This window comes from Hippopotamus amphibius, chromosome 6 (genome assembly GCF_030028045.1).
Source record: "Hippopotamus amphibius kiboko isolate mHipAmp2 chromosome 6, mHipAmp2.hap2, whole genome shotgun sequence".
Taxonomy (NCBI): domain Eukaryota; kingdom Metazoa; phylum Chordata; class Mammalia; order Artiodactyla; family Hippopotamidae; genus Hippopotamus; species Hippopotamus amphibius.
Window position 1 is genome coordinate 161,703,089 of NC_080191.1, and position 27,166 is coordinate 161,730,254.

The 27,166-nt window shown below is 42.2% G+C and overlaps 1 protein-coding gene across 1 annotated transcript in view; it reads left to right on the top strand.

Annotated features, from left to right (window-relative positions):
- The first annotated feature begins 10,003 nt into the window (after positions 1-10,003).
- The window catches only part of FETUB (fetuin B), a 32,314-nt gene continuing 15,151 nt past the window's right edge, over positions 10,004-27,166 (top strand). Inside the window, exon 1 of the mRNA XM_057739502.1 lies at positions 10,004-10,022. The gene's annotated coding sequence lies outside the window, so the exon portion shown is untranslated. The remainder of the gene's footprint in view (positions 10,023-27,166) is intronic.

Consider the following 27,166-nt stretch of genomic DNA (forward strand, 5'->3'; position numbering starts at 1 on the left):
AATTGAGAGATTGGGATTGCCATATATACATTACTAATAAGAAAAAAACATATGCAATTTATTTTCTGCTAAAAAAAGAAAGAAAAGATAGTTAATTCACACAGGAAATAAAATGAGAAGGGTGAAAAAAAAAAAAAAAAAAGCCAAGGGAGAAGCTATTCTAGGAGAATAGCAGCCACAAAGGCCTAGAGGCAGGAAACAGGTTGCTGTGGCTGAGGATGAGAAAGGAAGCTGGATTGAAGCAGCTAAGAGGACAAAGAGGAGGGCTATGGAAAATGAGATTGAAGAAATAGGTGGGGGCAGGTCATGAACAGCCTTGAAATCCGCAGAAGGAGTTAGGAGGTTTTTCTCAGTGCAATGGGAAACTACTAAGGGTTTTAAGCAGGGCAGTGGCATAATCTGATTTACCTTAAGAAATCACTCAGGCTCCATGGTTCTCAACCTGGGAACGGGGGGAGCAGGGGTCCAGCAGTACCATCCCTTCCTCCACCTTCCACCCAGAGATATTTGGAAGTAAGAGGAGGCATTTACTTGGGATGCTACCAGACAGAGGCTGGGGATGCTAAACATTCCGAAATGGGCCAGGACATCCCCAACACTGAAATCCCAACAATGAACAACGATTAATTAATGCCCCAAATGCTGATAGCATTCACATTACGTTGTTAGTTGCTGTAGGGAAAATGGGTTGCATCTGGACAAGAGTAGCCACAGGATAGGAAGTGACCGGAGCTTTCTAGGGGAGAGATAAGAGTACCCTAGTCTAAGGTTGTGGGCAGCAGATGTGGTTTAAAAAGAAGTATATAACTTCAGGTAGAACTCCTAGGACCTGCTGATGGATTTGATGTGGGGGTAAGAAAAAGAGAGATGAAGGATAACTCCTGGATTTGTGGCTTTGGAAACTGAGTAGATGCTGGTGTCATTTACTGAGACAGAGCGCGCTGGTTCATTTCATCTGAGTTACCTCAATTTCTCTCCTCTCTTTCTTGAAATTGTGCAGTTGATTTTTCTGTGTCAGGCTAACCCATCTCTTGATCCGATAGACCTTCACTGTCTGGACTAAGCTGATTCACCTTTCATTTCCTATGGCCCTCATTATACAATCGGGTGTGTACAGCAGCCTGGCAAGGCTGTAGGGAGGATTAAATGCGATACTAGAATTGTATGCTTGGAACCTTCTTGACACATTCTAGGTTCTCAGTAAGGGTCCTTTCTATCTGTTTCCTCTTCCTGTCCTCTGAATTTGGTGGCTTCAGAAGATTATGTCCTTGACCTTCTCTTAAATGTGTACACTCTGCTTGGCAAGTCCATCCTTTTGAAACTCTTGATCTTACATGGATAACGTCCAACTTTATAGCTCCAGCTTGGGCCTCTTTTTCAAATTCCAACATTGCATTTCCAAATGTCTCCAGGATTTCCTCACTTGAATTTACCTAGAACAAATTCCTACATGATTTATTTGATCTAAGAGATGCGTACCTGAAAACTTAGCAGTATTCAAAATGTGCATATTCTAGAAAAATTTCTTCCTAAGAATAAACATAAATTAGAGGCGATGAGTTATGGAGCTGTTAAGTCTACTGTGCTTATGGCACATTTTTGCATTAATGTTACCCTATATTTTCTCAGCATCATCTTTAATATTTGGCAGAGTGCTCGCTCCTAAATTAATAGCATTGTATGTGTCTCATTTACTTGCCTTCTTAGTGGCTTTTTAATCACATCTGCCTCATCTTCCAAAGTTACTGAATTTCAGGTGTGTTTTTCAATACTGTACCACCACCACCAACTAACAATATTTGGTGGGTGTTAGGACAATGGGAATATTTATAACTATAGTAACAGTGAACATTAAAATAATAGAATAGTGGTCATCAAAATCACTCTTGGAAATTTTGCTGCACATGCAAAAAAAAAGTGGTTCCAACAATATTGACACAGGGTGATGGGTATCTCTCTTCCACGGGACAGTCACACAACAATGTTGTAAACAAGGTTTACAATGTATTTGCTTAAAGGCTCTCTGTCCATCCCTGCTTGACCAGTCCCTATTTCATCTACACCTTACTCACTTGACTGACCTTGCCCCTAAATCTTCCCCCATAATCATAGACCCTAATCAGAAAATACCTACGTACTTCCCACCCACCTCCACCAGAGATAGTGATGATTCTAATATTTAGCTCAGAATGGCTACCCCCTGAGAGTTTAACAAAGGGAAAACCTCTGCCCCAGGAAAGCACTTAGCCGGAGGGGCTAATAGGGGTTTCAAGGGTCGGGCTCCTCTGCTGGTTTCCCTGGTGACCAATGAGCCAAGCTGACGTCCATTTCTCCATAACTGATAGCCTCCCTATTCCTCCCCAGAGCCAAGCCTGTTGCTGCATCCTGCCCTGCCTTCCACCGCACCCAGTGAGGTGTTGCTCCAGGACCTTGCTTCAGACTTGTAAGCTCCCCCATCCATGAGACTACTGATGTCTCTGTCTCTGACTCTGGGCTCTTTCTTCAGTCCTGTAGCTGAGCAAGTACAAGGCTTGCAGGCCTCCGGGGTGCAGCACAACAACCATCAAAGAAATAAAAGATCTGGGACAGGCTGGTGACTCTTCAGTGGAGTATGCAGATAGGGTTCCTGAATTTGGCGTGCAAATACCTTTGAGAGACTTATGAAGTCCCTTGCAGAGGTGCCAGTGGCATAACTGTGAAAGAAAAGAGTCCCTTTGTGTTCTTAAAAACATGTACTGTTCCTTTCAGGATAGAGTAGCCAAGCTGAACCTAGAGCTTGCACAACCCATTCCTACCCCAGCTTTGAGATAGCGGATGGAAGATGCTCTCTGGCTTGTCCTGGGGAGCTGATGTGGCAGAAGTGTCCAGGCTCACAGGCACACCTTGTTTTGCTGTGCTTTGCTTTATTGAGATTCACAGATACTGTGTTTTTTACAAATCGAAGGTTTGTGGCAACCCTTCCTAGAGCAATTCTATCAGTGCCATTTCCAGCAGCATCATATTTTTATTAAGCTTCCTGGATTTTGAAGAACTAACCTTAGAAGAATTCCTTTGCTCTTCTAGCACTTTTTAAAAAATAAATAAATTAATTAATTTATAGGCTCCATTGGATCTTCATTGCGGCGTGCAGGCTTTCTCCAGTTGTGGCGAGCAGGGGCTACTCTTCATTGTGCTGCTCTGGCTTCTCTTTGCAGTGGCTTCTCTCGTTGCAGAGCACAGGCTCCAGGAGCACGGGCTTCAGTAGTTGAGGCACGTGGGTTCAATAGTTGTGTCTCACGGGCTCCAGAGCGCAGGCTGAGTAGTTGTGGCGCATGGGCTTAGGTGCTCTGAGGCTGTGGGATCTTCTCGGCCCAGGAATTGAACCCGTGTCCCCTGCATTGGCAGGCGGATTCTTAACCACTGTGCCACCAGGGAAGCCCTTCTAGCCCTTTTTAACTGCCTCGTCTTCCTCCTATAATATGTGTCTCAGAGTGGATGAGACAAAATTTTGGTCACAGGATAAAGAAAGAAAATGTTTCAAAAGGCCAGAAAAAACATAGGCCTTTACATGAAAGATATTTGCTTCCTAAATTCATGTTTGTTTGTTTGTTTGTTTTTTATATTTGTTTTCAGAGGTCATAGAATTATTTTAAAAGTTAATTGTTTTAGTGTACATTGAGGAGTTGTTCAGAAGTTCAAGTACTCACTGTCATGAAAGCTGCTTGTAAATGTTTTTACTATGCAGTCATCTCCAAATAACAATTAACAGTAGACGTTTCTATAAATATCAACTGCTTTCTAGTTTAGATCCACTCCATAACACCAGTAGTAGCTTCTAATTGACATTTTACTTTTCTGCTTCAAGATAAGACAAATGGGTGTATGGATGTGTGATATGAAAAGCAAGCGTTTTCCCAGGGTTCTTTTCTAAATCAAATCACTGTCAAATTTCATTGGACTTTTTGAAAAGGTGTGTGTCTATTCTTTATTTGTAGTGGGTTTTTTTCTGTCTCTAATTGCAACCTGACTCACGGGTTTTGCATGCTAGGATGATTACTTATGGCAGAAGGCAATTGGAAATTAGCATTTTAATATAGCAGCCTTCTCTTTTGGAAGCTTATAGGAATTGGTTGTATAAACAATAATAAAGTGATTAGGTTAGACAACACTCCAAACTGACATCTGTGTTGGGAATTCTAAATGTGAATATTAAAGCTAGGGTCAAATATAAGATTGTATTTTATCTTTAAACTGTATTTTATTGAAGTATAGTTGATTTATAATGTGTTAATTTCTGCTGTATAGCAAAGTGATTCAGTTATAGATATGTATACATTCTTTTTCATATTCGTTTCCATTATGGTTTATTACAGGATATTGAATTTAGTTCCCTGTGTTATACAGTAGGACCTTGTTGTTTTATCAATTCTATATATAATAGTTTGCTTCTGCTAATCCCAAACTCCCAATCCACTTCCCTTTGGCAACCACAAGTCTGTTTCCTATGTCTGTGAGTCTGTTTCTGTTTTGTGGATAAGTTCATTTGTGATATTTTAGATTCCACATATGTGATATCAGGTTGAATTTTAATTTACTATACTACTTGAAATCATGAAACCATAATCAACTATGAGTCTAATGCCTGTTGAAATTAAGGTTGAAAAGATGCTTATAAAAATGTCATTTAATGTTTATTTCTCTCACTAATCATTGACTTAACAGCTTTTTAAAGATGGAGGAAGATATTTGATCTGATAAGGTAAGTAAAAATTTTCTGTTCTTAAATAGGACACTTTGGCAATATATTTGGATAAGGGTGATTCTATAAGATCATTAAAATGCCTTTTGTTAATAGTAATCTTCTTTAGCATTTGCGAAGTATGCTTCCTTCAAGGGGCTTGAAGTGCTTTCTTAATATCTTTGTACTGCTTCACAGTAACTCTGTGAAAACTGAAACGGATCTCCTCTCTAAAAATGTCATTGCAAAAAGAGTTTTCTCTATGGAAATAAATTATTTAACATTGAACAAATAGCTTCCCCAAATCTATTGCTTCCTTTGTCTGTTTCAAAGTGTACAGTCAGATCAATGTCCCATTGAACTTTACACTGGTGTGAGATCATCTGACGTATTTCATCAATTTGGGGTGTAACATTTTAAAAATAAGTAGTCGATCATGTCTAATTTATCAGTTCATTTATCCCCAGCACTTCTTATACATTCATGATCTATAATACTTTTTCAATAACTATTTAATACCTGAATGTTTAAAAATGTACTTGCTTTAAAAATACTCAATCTTTGGCTAATTTTTAAAAGTCAGGGAAATTGTTTCAAATTTTGTTTTCAAAATTTTGTTTCAAATTGTTTCAGATTCTGTGTGTAAGGTGAGACTTTATTGTAATTTTAATGTCTTGCTATTTAACATTTGCATGATTCAAAATCATGTTGTTGAATCGGGGCCTGCTGCTCACCGCTTACAAAATCAAATTCACAGATGTTGATAGAAAGGAAAGTTGTCTTTAATCACAGTGCTGGCAATCTGAGGAGATGGTGGACTCAGTGTCCCCCCCAAAAAACCACCTCCAAAAATTCTGCTTAACCATGAAGAATTTAAAGGGAAGGAGGGAAGTAATCTCAGTTAATCATTGAGACGGGGGCTCAGTGTCATCGCCATCCCCTCCACTGCATGCAGGCTTGTTGACTTCTTGTGATCTTCCTCTAGATGTTATCTTGTTCACACAGTTGGTCACACAGTTTGTTCAAGGGATTACTAAAGGGGAAGCTAGGGAAGAGATCTGGTCATCTGTTAATTACTTATTCTTTATTTCTGCTTATTTGATCTACAGAAAGAACCAGCCAAGTTAGGCAAGGTATTGTGTGATTAAAAGATTTGAAAGGTATGCTAGGGCTGGAAGTGAGTAGAGCATGGGGGTGCCTGGTTTAGAAATTAGTTACAATATAGCTTTGCTAAAGTGACAAGGAAAGAGGCTTCCTGCTGAGGGGGGTTTCCTGTAAAGAGCTGCTTACAATCATGCAATGTAACTATCAAAATGTAACTGTCTTGGGACTTCCCTGGTGGTCCAGTGCTTAAGACTTGGCACTCCCAATGCAAGAGGCCAGAGTTTAATCCCTGGGTGGGAAACTAGAGCCCACATGAAACAACTAGAAGATCCTGCCTGCTGCACCGAAGACCCAGCACAGCCAAATAAATAAATAAATATTTTTTTAAAAAGTAAATATAATGTAATTATCTTGTATGTTTAAACCTCAACTGGTGCATTTCTCTTCCAAATTGACTCTCACCCCTGCTTCTTTCCCATTTTGGTTCATAACACTCAGCGAGTTGCCCAGCAATTAAAATTTCGTTTATCACAAGGTAAATCCTATTTTTGTAGTCTTTAAAATTTAAAGCAAGAATATGTAACCTACATGATAGTACTCAACATTAATTTCCCAAATAATCATTTTCATAAAATATTGCTGGTGCTAGCATATGTTACTCATTCCACCTCTAGCCCTTCCCTGCCTCTCCACCCGAACCCCCAAACCACCGAGGACCATTAGGAATATATGAAGTACAATGCTGACTAACTAGCATTTATATATGTGTGTGTATATATACATATGCACATAACAATATAAATATAGGTACTATCCATTCAGTAGGTGGTGACGCCAATCCTCTTCTCATTATGGCTGGTAAAGAGTTTAAAATGTTCATAATGCATTATTTGAAAGAGCAAAAGTTGTAAACAGTATAAATTTTCTATAATGACTGGCTAACTAAATTACATTATATTAATTCCACTTGCTACTATACAGAAATTTAAAATCATATTACAACAAAGTAACAATCCCATAGGAAAGTATTCAAAATATATTTTGAAATCAAAAGGCAGATTTTAAAATGATATGGTCTTAATTTTGTAGAAATAATTTTTTTTATATATAGGTATATTCATATGTACATTCACACAGTCATGGAAACTACAAAATAATAGGAAGGAAAACACCAAAATATTATTGAGAATAGTGATTTTATCTGAGTTAACAGAATATTGGGAGTTGTTTTTCTTTTTTTTTTTTTTCTTTTTTTTTGACCAGGGATTGAACCTGTGCCCCCAGCATTGGGAGTACGGAGTCTTAACCACGACTGCCAGAGAAGTCCCTGGGAGTTGTTTTCCTTTATTGTATCAGTACTTTTCTATATTTCCTAAATGTCCTTTCATGCTCATGTATTAACTTTTGTAGAAAAAGATTTTTATTTTATTTTGTTTGCTTAGAATATAGGTCAGCAACCTTCTTCTGTAAAGGGCCAGAGAACAAATATTTTTGGCTTCATGGGCCTTATGGTCCCTGCCTCAACTACTCAATCCTGCTATCATAGCAAGAAGCAGCCATAGGACTACCTAGGTGGCGCAGTGGTAAAGAATCCGCCTGCCAATGCAGGGGACACAGGTTCAAGCCCTGCCCTGGGAAGATTCCACATGCCATGGAGCAGCTAAGCCCATGCGCCACAACTATTGAGCCTGTGCTCTAGGCCCGTGAGCCACAACTACTGAGCCCATGTGCTGCAACTATTGAAGCCCACGTGCCTAGAGCCTGTGCTCCACAACAAGAGAAGCCACTACAATGAGGAGCCTGTGTACCACAATGAAGAGCAGCCCCGCTTGCAGCAACTAGAGAAAGCCCGTATGCAACAATGAAGACCCAACGCAGCCAACAAATAAATAAGATAAATAAATAAATTAAAAAAAAAAAAAAGAAGCAGCCATAGACAATACATAAACGCATGGGCATGGCTGTGTCCTAATTAAACTTTATTTACAAAATTAACAGTGAGCTGCATCTGGCCCACAGGTTGCAGTTTGCCAAAGTATCCTAGAACAGCAGACGTCAGGAGAAATAGAATTGGAAGAAAACACGGTGGCCAAAGACTGGGGCAGTTCCACGTGGAGTTGGAGGCTGGTCTCTGGAGTCAGAGAGCTCAAACAAGAAGGACACTGGAGTGTTGTCCTTGGGGGTGATGAATTTGTGTGGATCATGGCAGGGTGAGGGTGGAGGGCAGGAATGTAAGCCAGGAGTTAAGACTTTACAGATCAGAGGGAGTGGCAGGTCAGAAGATGGCAGGGACAGGATGGGGAGGCTGATGCAGCCATGTGACGTGACCCTCAAAGAAACAAGTTTTATGCAAGCCCTCAGGTCCTTGGGACCAAGTTCCTGGAAATAGCGCTGGGAAACAGGGAGGATGCCATTGTTACTAAATGTAAGTATCAATCCCAAAGTTCTCATGGAGAAGTTGTATCTTGGAGAAAAGCCAGGCTTGAGGTGAGTCCAGGAAATGCCTACATTAATATGATAGGTGGGTAGGCTTGTTTACTAAGGAATGGAAATTTCAGAAGACACAGTGGAAAAAAAGATTTGGGTATAAGAGGGATCCTTGATGGTTTGAGGGGGAAGAGGCAGAGAGCACAAAAAGGACGATACTATAAGGAGAGGACAGACGTGTTTGGGGCATGCTGGGCTTACAGGGATTAGTCTCAGGAATGAGCAGGCAGTAGCTTGCACTGATTAAGTTTGGTGGTTCAAGAGTAGGCAATGGGATTAATTAATTCCCAAGGCCCTCAGTACAGGACACAACAGCAACCTCTGGACGATGGGAGGTCTTTTCTTAACCAGGTAGCTGCCATCCCCTCTTTCTCCCAGTGCATCTCACCCAAAGCCCATGCTTGGCTAAGTTGCCTTAGGTACCTGCTGAGACAAGCCATGGATATGACTTGATTGGGCAATAGTGTTTTTAATCATCTTTATTGCATCCTCCACTGCATTCCTTTTTATTTACTTCACCTCTTGGTGCATTGCTTGAAGGAAGAACTCAACAAGTAAGGAAGGAAAGAATGACCTCCTAACCAATTTTGCCAGCTCCACAGCCCCTCCTTCTTCCAACTGTCCCATTCTGGGCTGCCAGATGCACATACACAAAGTCCAGATTGTGGTGCTCTCCTCATCTAGAAGGATTCATATGATCACAGACCTCCGGAGGAGGGGGTGCAAACCCCAGGAAATGCACCAGATAAATCACTGGCTTATGGGGGAAAAGTATCAGAAATCTATTTTTCTAGTTTTTAATATTTTACTATATTTATTAGCTGCATACATTTTGATCACATGATAATGATTTTTCCTTTTAAAAGACTTTATTTTTTAGAGCCGCAGAAAAATTCAGCAGAAAGTACGGAGATTTCTCATATACCCCTGTGCCCACAATGCAGAGCCTCCCCCGTTATCAACATCCCTCTCCAGAGTGGTGCGTTTATCGATGAATCTACATTGATACATTATCACCCAAAGTCCATAGTTCATATCAGAGTTTATTCATGGTGTTGTACATTCTGTGGGCTTGGACAAATGTATAACAACATGTATCTACCATTATAGTATCACACAGAATAGTTTCACTGTCTTATAAATCCTCTGTTCTCTATCTATTCATCCCTCTCTCCCCGCCCCATTCCCTGGCAACCATTAATCTTTTTACTATCTCCATAGTTTTGCCTTTTCCAGAATGTCGGATAGTTGGAATCATACAATATGCTGCCTTTTCAGATTGACTTCTTTCACTTAGTAATATGCGTTTGAGTTTACTTCATGTCTTTTTATGGCTTGATAGCTCATTTGTTTTTAGAGCTGCATAATATTGTATAGCCTGCATGTACCATGGTTTATTTATCCATTCACCTACCAGAAGGCATCTTGGTTGCTTCCAAGTTTGGACGATTGTGAATAAAGCTGCTATGAACATGAATCACGTGCAGGTTTTTGTGTGGACATGAATTTTCAGCACACTTAGGTAAATACCAAGAAACATGACTGCTGGATCATGTGGTGAGACTAAATTCAGTTTTGTAAGAAACTGCCGTACTGTCTTGCAGGGTGGCTGCACCCTTCTGCTTCCCACCAGCAATGGGCAAGCATTCCTATCGATGCACATCCTCACCAGGATTTCATGTGTCAGTATTTTGGATTTTGGCCATTCCAAAAGGTGTGTAATTTGCATTTCTCTGATGACATATGATGTGAAACATCTTTTTATATGCTTATTTACTCTCTGTATATCTCCTTTGTTGAGGTTCAGGTCTTTTGCCCATTTTTAATTGGGTTGTTCATTTCCTTAGTTGAATTTTAAGAGTTCATTAACTACTTTGGATTAAAGTCCTTCATCAGATATATCTTTTGCAAATAATTTCTCCCAGTCTGTGACTTGCCTTCTCATTCTCTTAAAGGGCTCTATTTTTATTTTTACCTGCAAAGAAAGAAATTAAGCTTTCCTAACATTTAGCATCTCAATTATTGATATAAACATATATAATAACTAGTTATACATATATTGGGTATGCATATTCAAACATTTTGTTACTAGTAGGTGCATGATCAAAAACTTTAGAAACCCCTAATGCAGGGAATAAAGTCTTGGCGTTGAAGTCCTTACAAAACCTGCTACTCCCCTTCTCTATCTCTCTTCATACCTCCGATTGTCTGGTCCATTTTAATCTATCCCTTTGTTTTTCAACCTATGCAGGACTTTGCCTTGTCCTTAGAAAGCCTCAGATAAAGGCTTTATTGAGATGAGACATGGTACAATGACCGTACTTCCTTCTATGCCCTCTCCAGTGGAAGGGTGCAATGCAGTGGAGGGCTCCCTGTCTCTAATGGCCAGTGGTTGGTGTTGATACACTGCTGTCTCTGCACTGGCTTCTCGGATGTTTTACCAATCTCCCTGAAATGTTCATCCTCCTGTGCCACTGAGCTGCCCCTTCCCATCCTTGTCATTAGTACTCCGACACCCTCAGGGACTCCCTCACCTTCACCAGTGACTTTAGTGTCTCTTCTTTCCTGCCCTATCTGACTTCAGCACCCCTGCTGATGGACCACCCACCCCACATCCGAGTCTCTCCCCCATCTTGCCTCCTCTGCCGCGCCTGTTTCTGCCACTCTCTTGTTCCCACAGTCACACCCTCATGGAGCAGTTGTCCTCATCCCAGACAGCAAACCTTGCTCTGCCCTTGCTTTACCCTTAGCCGCCTTTTCCTCCACCTCTCACACACCCTAGTTAGGTTAAACTGGCTCTTCAGCCTCACTGAGGGCTTCAGTCCCTCTGTCTCTATTAGTCCAATTTACCGGACTCCTCCTGGTTTCACTTCCTTGTCTGTGAGTCCCAGTCCCACAGTCAGTCATTTCAGTGATACCCACACAGCACCCTCTGCAAGTCTTGACCTTCTTCCTCTGGACCACATGCCTTTCCAGGGCCCAACTCCAGCAGGACTTTCCCATTCCTTTTTGCCGCCTGCTGGGTCCAGTTGAAGGGCTTCCCATCACTCGGCTCTTGGTGCCTTGACAAGTGTCACTCTCCATCCTCAGGTGGGACCACAGGGCTCCCCAGCCTCGTGCTCCTCATTTGTTCTCTATTTCCCACTCTGCCCAATGGTTAATCCACATATTTGCCCCCTCACGTCCCTGATCACACTTCCATATTTCGACCCTCAATAGATTGAAACTCCCAGTTTCCAAATAAAAGAAAGATCCCAGGCCAGAATTCCCTCTACTTCCCTCCAGTTTATTTCCAAAGTCACCCATTCTTACCTCCTCCTCTCCTGCTCAGAGTAGGCATCTTTCTCTTCTCTCAGCAATCCCCTACCCCCCACACCCCTCCCTTTCCCTACTTACGTTGCCCTCCCCAGAATCCTTTCTACCCTAACATCAGCCTCACCCTCTTCACTGACCGCACTTTCAGATAATCCTCATCCTGAAAACTCACGCTACCCTTGGTCCTGCATCCCTCTCAAGCCACTTTCTTTCTCTCTTTCTTTCTTTTTTTTATATAAATTTGTTTGTTTACTGACTGCGCTGGGTCTTTGTTGCTGTACGTGGGCTTTCTCTAGTTGCAAAGAGCAGGGGCTACTCTTCGTTGCGGTGCACGGGCTTCTCAGTGCGATGGCTTCTCTTGTTGCGGAGCACGGGCTCTAGGCATGCGGGCTTCAGTAGTTGCAGCACATGGGCTCAGTAGTTGTGGCATGCGGGCTTGGATGCTCCGCAGCATGTGGGGTCTTCCCAGCCCAAGGATTGAACCTGTGTCCCTTGCATTGGCAGGTGGGTTCTCAACCACTGCGCCACCAGGGAACCCCCCCAAGCCACTTTCTATCCCTCCCCTTCCCTTTGAAGAAAGAAAATTTGGAAAATACCGAGGAGCTAAAAGAATAAAAACAATTGCCTCCTGTAATCCTATATCTCAGATACAAACACTATTAACATTTTTTTCTGTATTGTATTGGTCGTCTTCTGCTGCATAGAAGCACTTTGTAAAACAGAGTCGAATTACCCTGCAGTTTCAATGGTCTATCCAGCTATTAAGCTTGTAACTTAACATTGTAACATAAACAGGTGCCGTTACTACACAGGCCTCACAAACATAGTTTGTAATGACTGGTGAGTATTCCAGCAAATGGTCACACCATAGTTTACTGCATCTCTCCTATTGTTGGATATTTGGGTGGTTTCCGCCTTCTCACAGTTGCAAGTGGCACGAGAATTGTTAAAAACAAGACAACAGGCCCCAAATGGAGTTGCTTATGCTAAGCCCCACATCACCAAACCAAGATTTAAATACGGTTTTGGCTCTCCCAGAAATGGAGTGTTAAACCAGTCAACCAGGAACTGCCTGGTCAGCACTAGTTAGGTAATCTGCTTGATAGACCTCTGCCATCCTCTAAAGGAAAGTAACTATGCAATAACCAACCCACTTTTTGGCCTAGTATAACTTCCTTGTTCCCACCCCCTTCTACCTATAAAATTCTTTCATTTTCAGCTCTTTGGAGCTCCTTTCTATCTGCTTCATTGGAGGCTGCAACTTGAATAGATTTTTTGCTCAGATATACTCTTAAAATTTTTAATATGTGTCAGTTTATCTTTTAACACAATATTATTATGCATAACATTTTCCTTTGTTTATGAATGCTTTCTAAGGGTAGAGGCTCAGAAATAGAATATTTCAGAATAATAGGAATATTTAAAGATTATTGTCATTTATTGTCAAATTGCTCTACAAACAGATTTTAGTAATCTATACTGCCTCTGACCTCAGTGAGGAGAGTGTCCTGCAGAAGCTGGGTCTTTTATCACTGCTATCTGGAATGATCTTTATGAGAACCAGGTCTTTAAAACCCTCCCATGACTCCAGTGCTTTGAGAATGCTATGCAAATCATACAGCACAGGGGGCCCTCAGGTCCCTGCCTGCCTGCCTACTCCCGTGGCTTGGTAGCTTGTTCTTCCCCTGTCCTCCCCCTTCTCCCCTCCTCCCCTTCCCCTTTTAATTCATACACACACACACACACAGACACACACACACACACACACACACACACACACGCACGCACGCAAGTCATATAAAACTGCAGCAGGAAAAAAATTACACATTAATCTTTGGGGCCCGGTTTGTTCAAAATTAATGGTATTTTTGAAGTTTAGATATCTTAACTCCAAAAAAATGGCAAACACTTGAAAAACTATGCAGTTACCTGTTAAGACACAGAAGAGGCTGGGAACTGTCACAAAGTATGCATTACAAGCCAGGTATCCCCCATCACATGGGGATTTCATTATAAAGAGCATGACCCAATCTACAAACAGTGAATGCTAGAGAGGGTGTGGAGAAAAGGGAACCCTCCTACACTGTTGCTGGGAATGTAAATTGGTACAGCCACTACAGAGAACAGTATGGCGTTTCCTTAAAAACCTAAAACTAGACCTACCGTATGATCCAGGAATCCCACTCCTGGCCATGTATCTGGAGAAAACCATAATGCAAAAAGATACATGCACCCCAATGTTCACTGCAGCACTATTTACAGTAGGTAGGACATGGAAGCAACCTAAATGTCCATCAACAGATGAATGGTTAAAAAAGATGTGGTATATACATGCAGTGGAATATTACTCAGCCATAAAAAAGAACAGAATAATGCCACTTGCAGCAACATGGATGGACCTAGAGATTGTCATAGTGACCGAAGTAAGTCAGAAAGAGAAAGACAAATATCATATGATATTGCTTATATGTGGAATCTAAAAAAAGGGTACAAATGAACTTATCTAGAAAACAGAAATAGAGCTACAGATGTGGAAAACAAACTTATGGTTACCAGGAGGTAAGGGGGGACAGGGGTAAATTGGGAGATTTGGATTGACATATAGTACATAGTAGTATGTAGTGTGTACTACTATACATAAAATAGATAACTAATAAGGATCTACTGTACAGCACAGGGAACTCTACTCAATCCTCTGTAATGGCCTATATGGGAAAAGAATCTAAAAAAGAGATATGTATATGCATAACTGATTCACTTTGCTAAACACCTGAAACTAACACAGCATTGTAAATCAACTCTACTTCAATAAAATTTTTTTAAAAATTAAGGAACCAGAAAAAAAAAAAAGTGTGAGCCTGTGCTCCTAAGTGAGGCCACCCTTCCTGTCATCACTGACTGCTATTGGAGCCCCACAGTGTCTGTTATCCACCACATGCCACTGGAGCAAATGATTCTCAAGTTACCATGGAATGGATCAAAAAATAGGCACTTATTTGAAAAGCCTTTTTAGAACATTTCTGGACTTGGATTCATTGGTGCTTATACTCCCCTGAATCTGCTCCCACTTTGAGGTCTTGATCATGTGATCCCTCTGCCCTTCCTTTGCCCTTCATCATGGAACTAACTTGTTTACTTCAAAGCTTGTGTAGTCTATCACGTCCTCCAGGAAATCTTTGCTAGTTCCCTTTGTACCCTCCATCTGCCCAGGACTGGGTTAGGGGCTAATCCCTAGGCTTAACTTTCGTGGTTAGCCTTACCATAGGGTATTGTCATTTGCTTCTCAGGCAGGGAATATGCTGGCTTTTAGGGGTTTTAGTTCTTAATCCCCAGCATGTAGCATAGTGCCTGTCACAGCTTCATTTACTGGAGAAGAATTTAGGACCCTACCTGAATGGAGGAATTTCCTTCTTACCTGCACCCACTTCCTGCCAACGTCCTGATCCATCTGTCCGTCCATTGAGGAGCCCAGAAATGCAAGCTTGGGATATCCAAATGAAGATCATTTCCCAGTGTTTTATACCATGCTGGTGTGAATACTACTTTTTTATAATTTTGTGGAGGGCAATGTGATAAATTATATCAAAAACTTTAGCATTAGGAATTGCCTTTAACTCTGTAATTCCATTTCTAGGCATTTGTACTAAGAAAATAATTCAGGGTGTGAACAAAGATTTACCCACAATAATGTTAATTGTAGCATTGTTTATAACAGCAGAAGCTTGAAAACAATCTACGTATCTATAAAAGAGCATTAATTTGAATAACCATATAAATCGTCAATGCACTGCTATATAGTAATTGAAAATTAAATTGTACGTGTAGGTTTATTTATATGTTAAGACGTGTATGAGCTATTGCTGGATTTTAAAAGCAACTTACATATGATAAGCACAGTATTATATTATTTCATATAAAAATGTGTGTAATATATGCATAGAAGAAAGTGTAGTGGAATATTCTTGTCTTTTTTACTGTCGGGTTTTTAGATTGTTCTAAAATGCATATAAATTGCTTCTAAAATATTATTTTAGCAAGAAAAACATTTAAGTAACTTGTAGTGAGTTCTCCCATCCCTTACCTAAGCTCTATTAATAGGCATAAATGCTTTGGGATCCAAAGAAAAAAGAAAAAATTACCAAATATGAAGACTTGGGACTGGCTGGGCATATATCACATACATGATCTCCTTTAGTCCTGTAAAATATATATGTTGTCTCCATTGATACTGATGAGAAAACTGAGTGCCAGAGAAAATAACTGCACTTGTGCCTGAAATCTCGCAACTAGTGACAGATTCCATCCAACAGGTTCTAAGCTCCAGCATTTCCTCCACACCACACAGCAGAGCCCCCACTTGGGAGCACCCATCCCTGAGGCCAGTGCCAGCACTGGGAAGGGTGACAACAAATTTATTCCCAAGGTCAGTGTCCTCTAATGTAAGCCCACCAGAGGTCAGGGACCCTTGCATTAGCAGAAGCTGGATCGAAGCTGTGGGGGTGTCTATTGGTTTTGCTCTGTAGTTAGTGATAGTCTATCTATCTGAGTATTGATCTAGGAAATTCCATGATGAAGGGGAACAACAAACACCACACACTCATCTGGAAGAGCTCCAGGTTGGAGGGTCTTGCATTTAACCCCTGCTGGATGTGTGGTTTCCGGAGGATCATCTAATTTCTCCAGGCTTAGGTTATGCCATTTAGAGAACGTGAGGGTTGCCTGCCCAATCTCCAAGGACACTTCCATCTAATGCTCTACCATCCTATGATGAAACATGTGTCATGCAACACGGGGCAGGAGCAAACATTTCCAGTGTCTCAAAGACCCCAGTTTTCACCAACCCTCAGAGAGATGTTTTCCCGTTCTTGTTTTCAAGATGAGGAAACTGGTTCTCAGGAAAGTTATGGGGACAGTTTATGAAACTTCTGAGCAGCTTCCTACGTGGAACTTCACATTCTTTCTCCCTCTCCTCACCCCTTTCTTATTCTTTTTTAAGAATAAGGGATTAGGATAACTCCCAAGTTTTCTGGAAAATCAGTGAAGGACAAGGTAATACTTTCTCTAACAGAGGATCAAAGGACGGGCACATCCTTTTTCCTCTGACAGAAACGCAGATGTCTGCCTGGCTCAGGGGACGCAGGACCAAATCTCTCTTAAAGGGACATTCCTTGAAGCTTACTTATTCCTCACTCATGTCCCAGAAATACACTCTGAGTGTGGCCGAACAAACGCCCTCTATTTTCTTTGTGTGTTTTGGGCACCTGGACCCGGAGCATTTATTTGCATCCAGTACCGTCAAAGACACTGCTCGGAGTCCCCCAGGACTCAGCTGTGTTTTGAAAGTGAAGGAAATTTAATCAGTTTTTGACCACTGAAAAGCAAAGTAATGACAAGGTAATGCTCGTAATTGAGAAACAAAGGAGATGACTTCAGAAATGTTGTTGTCTGTTCATTTCCTACTAACTGGAAGATACTGGTGCAGTGGGGAACGGGCAGGAAATGGAAAAAGTTCACCTCGTACTCCCTCCAGATTCAGGGCAGGAGTTTTCAGTCTGCCCTCCTCTGCTACCCACCCTTGTAATCATTAGCCCACTGCTTCTCTTCTTGCCTGTGTCTCCCCATCCATGTTCCGCTTAGAGCTTCAGTAGGAGCTGCTCAGTTCAGCTGACAATTAAGGAGATTATTACCAGCAATGGGCACAATTGAGGTGTTACCTCCTGGAGGACATCAATCCTTTTCCTTACCTCCAGTGCAATGTGGACAGGGCTAGTTACCTCCTTCTGTGCTGCTATAGCATCCAGGGGTGGGTGTGTGTGTATGAATTCATCTTCATGATTTGCGGATTCTGTATTTGCGAGTTCACCTACTTGCTGCAGCTCATTTGTAACCCCAGAATCCATGTCCACACTCCTGTTACTTTGGCAGATACGCACAGAGTGGTGGGAAAGTTGAGCCCCCAGATGGAGCAGTCTGAGTTTTGAGCTGAAGTCAAACGTGCTGGGGCCCTACTTCTTGTTTCTGCACTGATGCTGTAAACAAGTCTTCCTTTTCAGTCTATTTAGTGCCACGTTTTTCACAATTTGGTGCTTTTTGTTGATGATTTCGTTGAAAATAGCCCCCAGGCATAGAGCTGAAGTGAACAAGAAGGCAGAAAATGCAAGGGTGTGGTGAGCTTCCTTCAGGCATGAGTTACAGGGTCTGGTAAATTCAATGTTAATGAACTAACAGTAAGTACTAAATAAGACATCTTTGAACAGAAACACATATAAACCAGGGTTATGTATTATTATTGATCAATTGATGAAAATGTTGTGACCAGAGGATCACTGGTTGCACACACACACACACCCATATTGTATTGTCACCTTACAAACATCCCTTTTCCTCTAGGCTCTATGTCCTTTATGAGTTGGAACCCTGTCTAATTCACGTCTCAGTCTCCCCTGCTATTTAGTGCCTGGTACATATAGGTGCCCAGCAGGGGTCTGGTGAATGAAGAATGAATGAATGACCATCTTCTAAAGTTGTCTGAACCACACTGTAAAACCCCCATCCCTTGGACACTCCCACAGGCCTGAATCCCCATGTGGGTTGTTTCCTTGGTTTCTCCAAGCTGATTGGTGTAGGAGCTGTCGAGATAAAGCCATTCGTAATAGCACCAACTGAATAAAGCAATCGCCAGCTTCATAGCTTTAATTTTATTCCCTGTGCACTGCCATAATACATATTAATTATAGCCATAATACATATTAATAATAACATGAAAAAGCCTTGGTTCTCTTGGGCTCTCTGACCTTGGGACAGTAAACATTGACAACTTATATAAAAAAGATGAGATGGCATTTGATAAAGGACAGGGTCCATCTTTTAAAGGAATGAGTCTTTCTCTTTAGAAACTTCAGAGAACTATAGTAGAACACTTGACAGTCAGTCTCTAAAACTCCAATAGAGTTAGTATATAAATTCTGTCCTTGACTCTTTCCCTAAGTTCAGCCCTGATGGCCTTGTCTATCCTCGGAGCTTCTACTATCAAGGCCAAGAAGCTATCTTCCAGCCCTAGCCTCTCTCACTTGGTTAGCAAACAATTACTGAGCAGGTACTGTCTGGTAAACATCACCTGGATATCCTGCAGGCATGTTGCATCCAATACTTATTTCAACATTTAATTCCTTGTCTCTTTCCTATCTTTCCCTCAAACCTACTCCTTTTCCTGACATATCTCTTCCATGGTACTCCTTCCTCACATTCTCCTCAAATCGCATCTCTGCAGCCCTTTCTGGCCCTTCTTCACCCATGTCCCCTATCAGCTGCTCGCTGAGGACCTTGTATGTTGAGTGAATGAACAAACTAAGCAGATCAATCAGTGATTCAGTCCTGGCTTCAAACTGTTGAAGCATTTCCTCCTCGAAAGCATCAGGATCTAGAGAGTATGCAGCAGAAATGATCAAAAGTAATGGAAAGGAGGAAGGCTCAGGGATGAAGACTGGGCCAGCACACGCACAGCATCAGGCCTCATTGACTCAGGGTTCCAGAAGTGGTACAGGGATCACCTGTGTGGTCAGTCATTTCATAGGAAAATGAACATATGCACTCAGTCTAGTGGGAGTGTGCAGTTGTACTTCTGGAATCCATGTAAAATGCTGTTGTTGGGAATGTCTCAGGCTATAAGCATTTGGCCCCAAAACTTAAATCTTCTCATTGAGAGATCACTTTATATTTAGGGTTTCCTGTTATATGGAGCTTAATTTAGGCTGCTATAACAAACATCATAGACTGAGTGGCTTAAACAACAAAAATTTATTTCTCATAATTCTGGAAGCTAGAAGTCCTTGGCTAGAAGTTCAAGATCAGGATGCCAGCCTGATTGGGTTCTTCATGACAGCTCTTCCTGGCTTGTAGACGGTTACCTTCTTGCTGTGTTCTTACATGATGGAGAGGAAGAGCTCTGATCTTTTTCCTCTCATAAGGGCACCAATTCCATCATGAGGGGTCCCCTCTGTGATGTCATCCAAACCCAATTACTTCCCAAAGACCTCACCTCCTCCAAATACCATCGCCCTGGGGATGGGGTCTTTAACATATAGATTTGGGGGGGACACATTCAGTGTGTCCAGTGAATGAATTTCATAGCATTTGGACATTTATGGTAAATAATGCCATTGATAATCTCCTGCTTTTTAATCATTATCTGGTATTTATGTAACTACCAACTTTATGGTATTTCTAACTTTTTATTTTGATTATCTTCACAATAACAGAATTGTAGTAGTACAAAGACCTCTCAGAAGGTCTTTGCCCTTATTAACCAATTGTTGATACTTTGTCACATTCTCTGTCTCTCTCTCTCTCTCCACACACACACACACACACACACACAGACACGCACACACGCATACACACACACTCAGATTAACATTATTTTTTTCTTAACCATTGAGGATAAGTTACAGATATCATTACTTTTCTCTTTATCCCTAAATACTTCAGATCTATTTCCTAAGAACAAGCACATTTTCTTACATGATCACAGTATAGTTATAAAATTCAGAAAATTTAACGTGTATATACTGTTACATAATTTACATTCCATTTGCAAAATTTGTTACTTGTACCAACAGTGTTTTGGGTTTTTTAAATTAATTAATTTATTGATTGATTGGCTGTGTTGGGTCTTCGTTGCTGTGCACGGGCTTTGTCTAGCTGTGAGCAGGTGGGGGCGGGGGTCTACTCTTTATTGCAGTGCGCAGGCTTCTCACTGCAGTGGCTTCTCTTGCTGTGGAGCACAGGCTCTAGGCTCGCGGGCTTCAGTAATTGTGGCACGCAGGCTCAGTAGCTGTGGCTCACAGGCTCTAGAGCACAGGCGTGGTAGTTGTGGCACACAGGCTTAGATGCTCCGCAGCATGTGGGATCTTCCCGGACCAGGGCTCGAACCCGTGTCCCCTGCTTTGGCAGGTGGATTCTTAACCACTGCACCACCAGGGAAGCCCCCCAACAGTGTTTTTTAAAGCAATCTTTTCTCTTTATTTCCAGATTCAATCCAGGACCAAACTGTAGTCTCATATTGTCTTTAGTTATAGAGTCTTTTTAATCTCCTTTAGTCTGGAATCATCCTTAAGCTTTTCTTTGTCTTTCATGAGTTGCCATTTTGGAAGAGTACAAACTAGCCATTCTGTAGAACACCCTTCAATTCAGGTGTGTCTAATTTTCCTTGATTGGGTTTAGGTTCTGCTTTTCCCCTCCCCCCAGGAATACCGTGGAAATGATGCTGTGTCCTCAGTGCATCACACCAGGAAATACATAGTATGTTTGTCCCATTATTGTTGATGTTAATTTTGATCATTTGGTTAAGGTGTTGTCTTCAACGTTTCTCTGCTTATGTAATTATAATTTTCCCTTTACAGTTAATAAGTAATTAACAAGTAGTTTGTGAGGAGATACTTTGAGACTACATAGGTAACCTACTCCATATAAAATTTTCACTCAATAGTTTTAATATACATTGATGATTCTTGCCTCAAATAATTATTACAGTGATGGTTACAATGTTGATTTTCTGTCATTTCGTCTATATTGAGTGAGTGGCATTTTACTGCAAGCAAACGTTTTTCCTTCTTAGTTGGTTAGTATCCATACAGGCTCATGCATTACTATTTTATTCAATAAGTTATAATTCACTACTACCATTATTTGTTTTGATGCTCAGGCTGTCCCAGATATGGCAATTGATTTTCTTCAAGTGGTTCCTTTTTACATGAACCCATCATTTTTTCAGTACTTGCTTACTTTCCAGCACAAGACCATCTTGTACTTTTTCTTTTCCTGGAATCAGTCACTTCTTCAAGGAGCTTTGCTTGCTTTTCAAAGGGAACCGTACTTAGGAACCAAGATCTGAGCACTTGATGGGCTCACTGCTAGTGAGTGCCTTTGCTTCTGGGCTTGCACAGTGGACAAAATTGGAAATAAAAATAACTTCATATGGTTTAACAGCCACTCGTGCTACCTCTGTAAAATTATGAATTTGTACTGCGTCCGCTGGTACCTATCCAAACTCAGAGTGTTTTCCTTGTCTTCCCCCATTCTCACTCTCTTCCCCGGTGAGAACCAAACTGTGGAACAACATCATTTGCTCAGTGTTACAACACACAAAATAGTTTTCAGAATTGCTACATTTGTTCCACTATGGAAAAACAAACCTACTGAGGAGAGTTCAAGATTTGTTTGCATTTCTTTTTTCTTTAGACTGATAATATACATTCAAAGAATTGTGTTCAAAAGTTACTTGGATCAGTTCTCTTTTTCCTCTTTCACTGGGTCTGGTATTCATTTAAAATACAGCCTCATTTGTTTCTGTTTGTATTCCATTTTAGCCACCCCCTCCCCAGTTTTGTTGAATTAATTTTATTGTTTTGACCATGTAAAACATAAGCATGATTCCAAAAGTCAAAATGGTACGAAAAGGAATACTCCAAAAATAGTACTAGCAATTTTGAGAAATATATTTTTGTCTCATTTATATTTAGAATTCTCTTTCAATCATTACTAGATATGCCTCCCTCCAATGGGTTGCTGAGATCTCCCACTGAAACACACCTCGTCCTTGCCCCACTCAGCTTTGGCTGTCCCGTATCCCTTTTTTCTCTCCAGCTTGACTGTGATATGATTGACATCAAACATTGTATAAATTTTAAGGTGTACAACATGATGATTTGATATATGTATATACTGCAAAATAATTACCACAATACGGTTAGTTAACACATCCATTACCTAAAATACTTACTTTTTTTTTTGTGTGTGGTGAGAACATTTAAGAGCTACTCTCTTAGCAACTTTCAAGTATACAACACAGTATTGCTAACTAACATAACTAATGTCACCACGCTCTACATTAGATCCTCAGAACTTACTCGTAGTACAACTGGAAGTTTGTACTCTTTGACCACCATCACCCATTTCCCCCACGTTCTAACCCATATCCTTTTACTTCACCAGAATCTCCTTAACCCCCGATATGCAGACCAAACCCAGAAAAGAAGCGACTGAATCATAGCAGAGCTTCCACTGAAAGAAACGTGTCAGAGCTGCAGCCCCTCCATGAGAATGTCCTGAAATCACGTTGGTTCTGTTAATTTGGCAGGCCTTACACTTGGGGTATGAGGAAGGACAGACGCTTTGGGGTGACACAGTCATCAAATGGGGATGAGGATAACTTCCAACAAGGCTTTATGAGGACTGAGTGTCAGCACCCACACCCAGCAGGGCTGGCGTGCAGTAGTGTTGGTCAGCGTGTAGGCAGTATTGGTTAGGGTAGAACTTAGCATTAACACCACCCATTGGGAGTGTAGGCCACGAGAACTAGCACCTCTGCATGAAGGAAGCCATCTGCAGCTCAGCTGCATCCTCCCAGTCAGCTTGTGAAGATGTCGATGAGGTAACTTGGAAAGGGCCCAGGTCTGCGCAAGGTACCCAGCAGCTCCTCAGAGAGAGACTGCCCATAATTAAATCTTTGCCTTCTGTCTAGGCCCACACCTCTAATTCAGGAGCCAGGGTGTATGCCCGGCCTGGCATTCTGAAGTGACAATGCAGTCTATTTGCAGGATATAAAAGGATGATCAGAGAGGAAGAACTTGTTGATGTTTGTCCAGCCTGCTGCGGAGATGCCAGAGAGGCAACCCTCTCCAGTGTAAATTAACCATCAGGTGTCAGGTTTATACATCAGTTGCTTGTGCCTAGGGTTCGTGTGAGTCAGCCCCAGGCCTGAGTGACCCTGGGTACCCTGCAAAGCTGACATCCTTGATATCTCTTTATAAACCAGCACTGCTGCCTCCAACCTCCTTTATTAAGGTCAGTGTGAAATGTGGTTTAAAGATCCTACCTGCCTTCCCTTAGGGTCCTTCAAGCCAGCCAGAATGTCACTTCCTCTGGGAAGCCTTTCTTGACTTCTCCAGCAGAGCCAGTTCCTGCCCCGTTGCTTCCCTAGTATCCACTCATTGAGGACAAGAACTCTGCCTTCTCTGAAGCGATACGAGCTAGATGCACACCCTGCTGTAAGACCTTGGGCAAGCTGCTTAAGCTCTCTGTTCCTCAGTTTTCCTCATTTGAACATTGGGAATAATAGTGGTACCTATAGCTCTGGGTTGATTGAGGACCTTAAATGAGAGGAGGAACACAAAATGTTTAGCAAAGGGCTGGGCAGACCCTGAGAACTCAGCAGCGGTGCTTATTGTGTATCATGCTGGCTCCTGGCAGCATATGGAGTAAATGTTCACTCAGTATTTGTGGAAGGAAGAGAAGATAAAAGGAGGAAAGGAGAAGAGAGAGAGAGAGAGAGAGACAGAGCAACCAGCCGCAGAGATCATCTTTAAACGGTCAGTGCCAGCCTGACATTGTGGAGCTCGGGCTGCTGCACGTTTTTCCCGAGTACACCACCCACCCTCTCTTATCAAGACTTGACACCATATTTCTACCTCCCCAGAGACCTAATCCCATGGGCTGCACCTCTCCCAGCTGCAGCAAACAATACCTCACCTGGCCGACCTCTCCCTGTTGTACAATCAACAATCCTGTATCGCTGCCCTGAATCACACCATTGTCAGGAGGCTGGTGGGCTGGGAGGTCGTGTACTGCCCCCTCCTGGCTCAAGGGTAATCAGCCCTGATTCTCCTAACCTGCCTCCCTCAGCGGTGACTCTCTCTGTTCAGGTGGGCTGGGAAAAGGTGGCCGGCAGAGTCACACGGGGTCTGCGCTGTGTGAGACAAGGTGAGGACCACAAGGACAGTCACAGCTGTGACAGCAGACGTTGTCCCACGTGTCCTATGCACCAGGGCTGTGCCAAGCACCTTGCACGTACCTCCCCCGTAACCAGTCCTCACCGAGGCTTCGGAACAGGACACTTCCTGCTACCTTCCTTGGACTGGGGGGGTGGTGGGGGGAGCGGGGGGCAGCCTGTGCCTTCTAGTCAGTGGCCACATCTGACTGTTAGCAGCTTAAATGGGGCATGCATAGTATAAAACAAGTGGAAATGATCTCATTCATAAGCTTTTCTATTAATTACAGATTCAAATGATGATATTTTGAATCTATTGGATTGTCAAATGGTAATATCAATTCAACTTGCCTTTTTTTTTTAACTTTTTAAATGTGGCTACTAGGGAATTGAAAATTAAATGTGTGACTTGCAGTGTGTTTTTCTGGAAAGCACTGGATTAGCTGATCGCCGTAAGCCAGCACCCAAACCCAGGTTCGTAACTCCACAGCCTTGCTCTCACACTCCTGTGCTGAACTAAACTTCTCTGCTGATACCAAAATCATCCACACACATGATGAGGACCAAACAGAAGTATACCTGGGGTGGGGCTCCTGAGGAAAGACCAGATGTGTTCCCTTCTTTCTGCAAGTAGGTGCGGGTGTGTGTGTGTGTGTGTAAGTGCGGGTGCGCACCGCTGTTTTGCAGGCGAGGAAACTAAATGTTGCGGCACCCACAGAGTCTCAGGCCATCTGCAAAACAAACGGCAGAGGCAGAGTTTTAGCCCAGGTCCGCCTAACTCCAAAGACTGCCCTCCTCCCCCTGCTGCCTCTCGCAGGGGTCTACACTCCACAACCTAGCAGGAGGCTGGGCTCGGGTTGTTTGAAACTGGCTTGAAACGCGGATTCCCTGGGCCGTGGTGAACAAGTTCCATTTTATCGGATCCTAGGAGGGATCTCTCCTGGAAAATGGAACCACGTCAGGTAAACAGAAGCGCAGGCCTGGCTTCACAACAGGGCTGAGGGCGCTCCGCCATCACCTAGCTCTACACCCAGTTTCACGGTTGGAGAAACTGATGCCCCTCAGCCATGGTCACACCGCTAAGGGCTGAACCTGGACATCTGAGTCAAAGTCCAGTTTCGTCTCTGACCGGTCAGAGTTTAATCCCTCTTTAATCTGTTTGCCTTTCTTCTTTGTTGCGGTGAAGGCCTTTACCCCCTGCACGTCTGATGGATTTCATCAGGCTTCAAGCTGTCGCCTCCTCTTTTGGCCTCTCTCCAGTCCTGCCTCCTCCATCCTTCCCAACCTCTTTCTGTGCATCATCTGAGCCCTGTGAATGTTCACTCACTGTCTGTAAATCTCTGTTGTACCCTAATAATTGAACGTCCGGTGTCCATACCCATTTCTGGTTTTCATACCCATTTTCTTAGTGTTGCTGCTAGTTGAAAACAATGCCTAATGCCCATCTTTCAGGAGCTGGGATCGTTAGATTTGTGTTTACAAATCAAGCCTTGGAAGTGGATTATTTGCTTGCGGAAATTAGTTAGGGGCTGTAACTTATGAAGCGAATTACTCTTATTAACCGTTGATTCCAGAGCGCCTAACACAGACCTTGGCATAACCCTAACCCTCAATTAGTGCTTGTGGGGTTTCACGTACCTACTATGATTATACCTATAACACCAGCTCCCCGGGTGCCAGCGCGGGCCTACCCTTCCACGTATAGAATCTTCTATGTGGCAGGTGCTGTGGTAGACCATTTTACAGATCTGGCTATTGAGGTTTATAGTGGTTAACTAACTTTCCAAGTTCATTCAGTTGGTAAGTAAAAGAGTAACGATTAGGCTATTGCTGTAATGTTTGCTCTCATGAAAAGGATTCTAAACGAGAAGGTTTCTACACCTGGTTCTGCCACTAATTCATTTAGGATTTTGTTTAAGCACTCCCTTCCTAAACTTCAGTTTTCTCACCTCAGAAATTTGCTGGTTAGGGTCACTAAGTTACCATAAAGGGTACTTTTCTGTAAGTCTGTATGCTGCCACCAAGTGACCCCGAGAGCATGGCGATCAGTGAAGAAAAACCATTTTCCCCTCAACCTTTTTAATAAAAATTTAAATTTTATCACAATAGCTAATTACAGTAATCCTTACTAGCAACACAAATCGTTGTCTTTAAGTTTAGTGTGAAATTAAAGTTTTAAACAAACAGACAATATTAAATGCCTTGCTTAGGTTTAGTTCACTGTTAGGTGTGGCTGACCTCACCACTCATTTCGGTTCAGGGAGGGACATTTCTTTCAATCCAATTGAAATATTTCCATGTTCAGTAAAAAAATCTTCATACCTCTCACCAGTCTCTTATCTCAAAACCTCACAGATAGCTATCCTTATTTACCAGTGCAGCAATTCCAAAGCTGTATTTTGCGGGTTAAAATATCACAGAAAATCACTCCTATAGTCCAAGTTAGCATAGAAAATTGTGATATAAATACGTTTCTTCACTTCAGAGCTTCCAAGAGCCTTTAACATGCTCATGTGTGTTGAGACTCTATAAGACTGTGCATCTGCGGATACAGCACTTCCCAAACTTATCTGAGCACAGAACACTGGCAGGGGGGTGGAGGGTGAGTGAGGTGGGGGGATAGGCTGAGAGAGGGGTGAGGAATGCCTCTCATGGACGAGGGTTCTATGGAATACCTTCTGTGATAGCCTAGTCTAGAAGCTTCCCGTCTCTTGTGACAAACTATCTCTGCTGTGTGTGTGTGTTTTTCAAATAGAAAGTTGTAAGGAGGTTTGTGC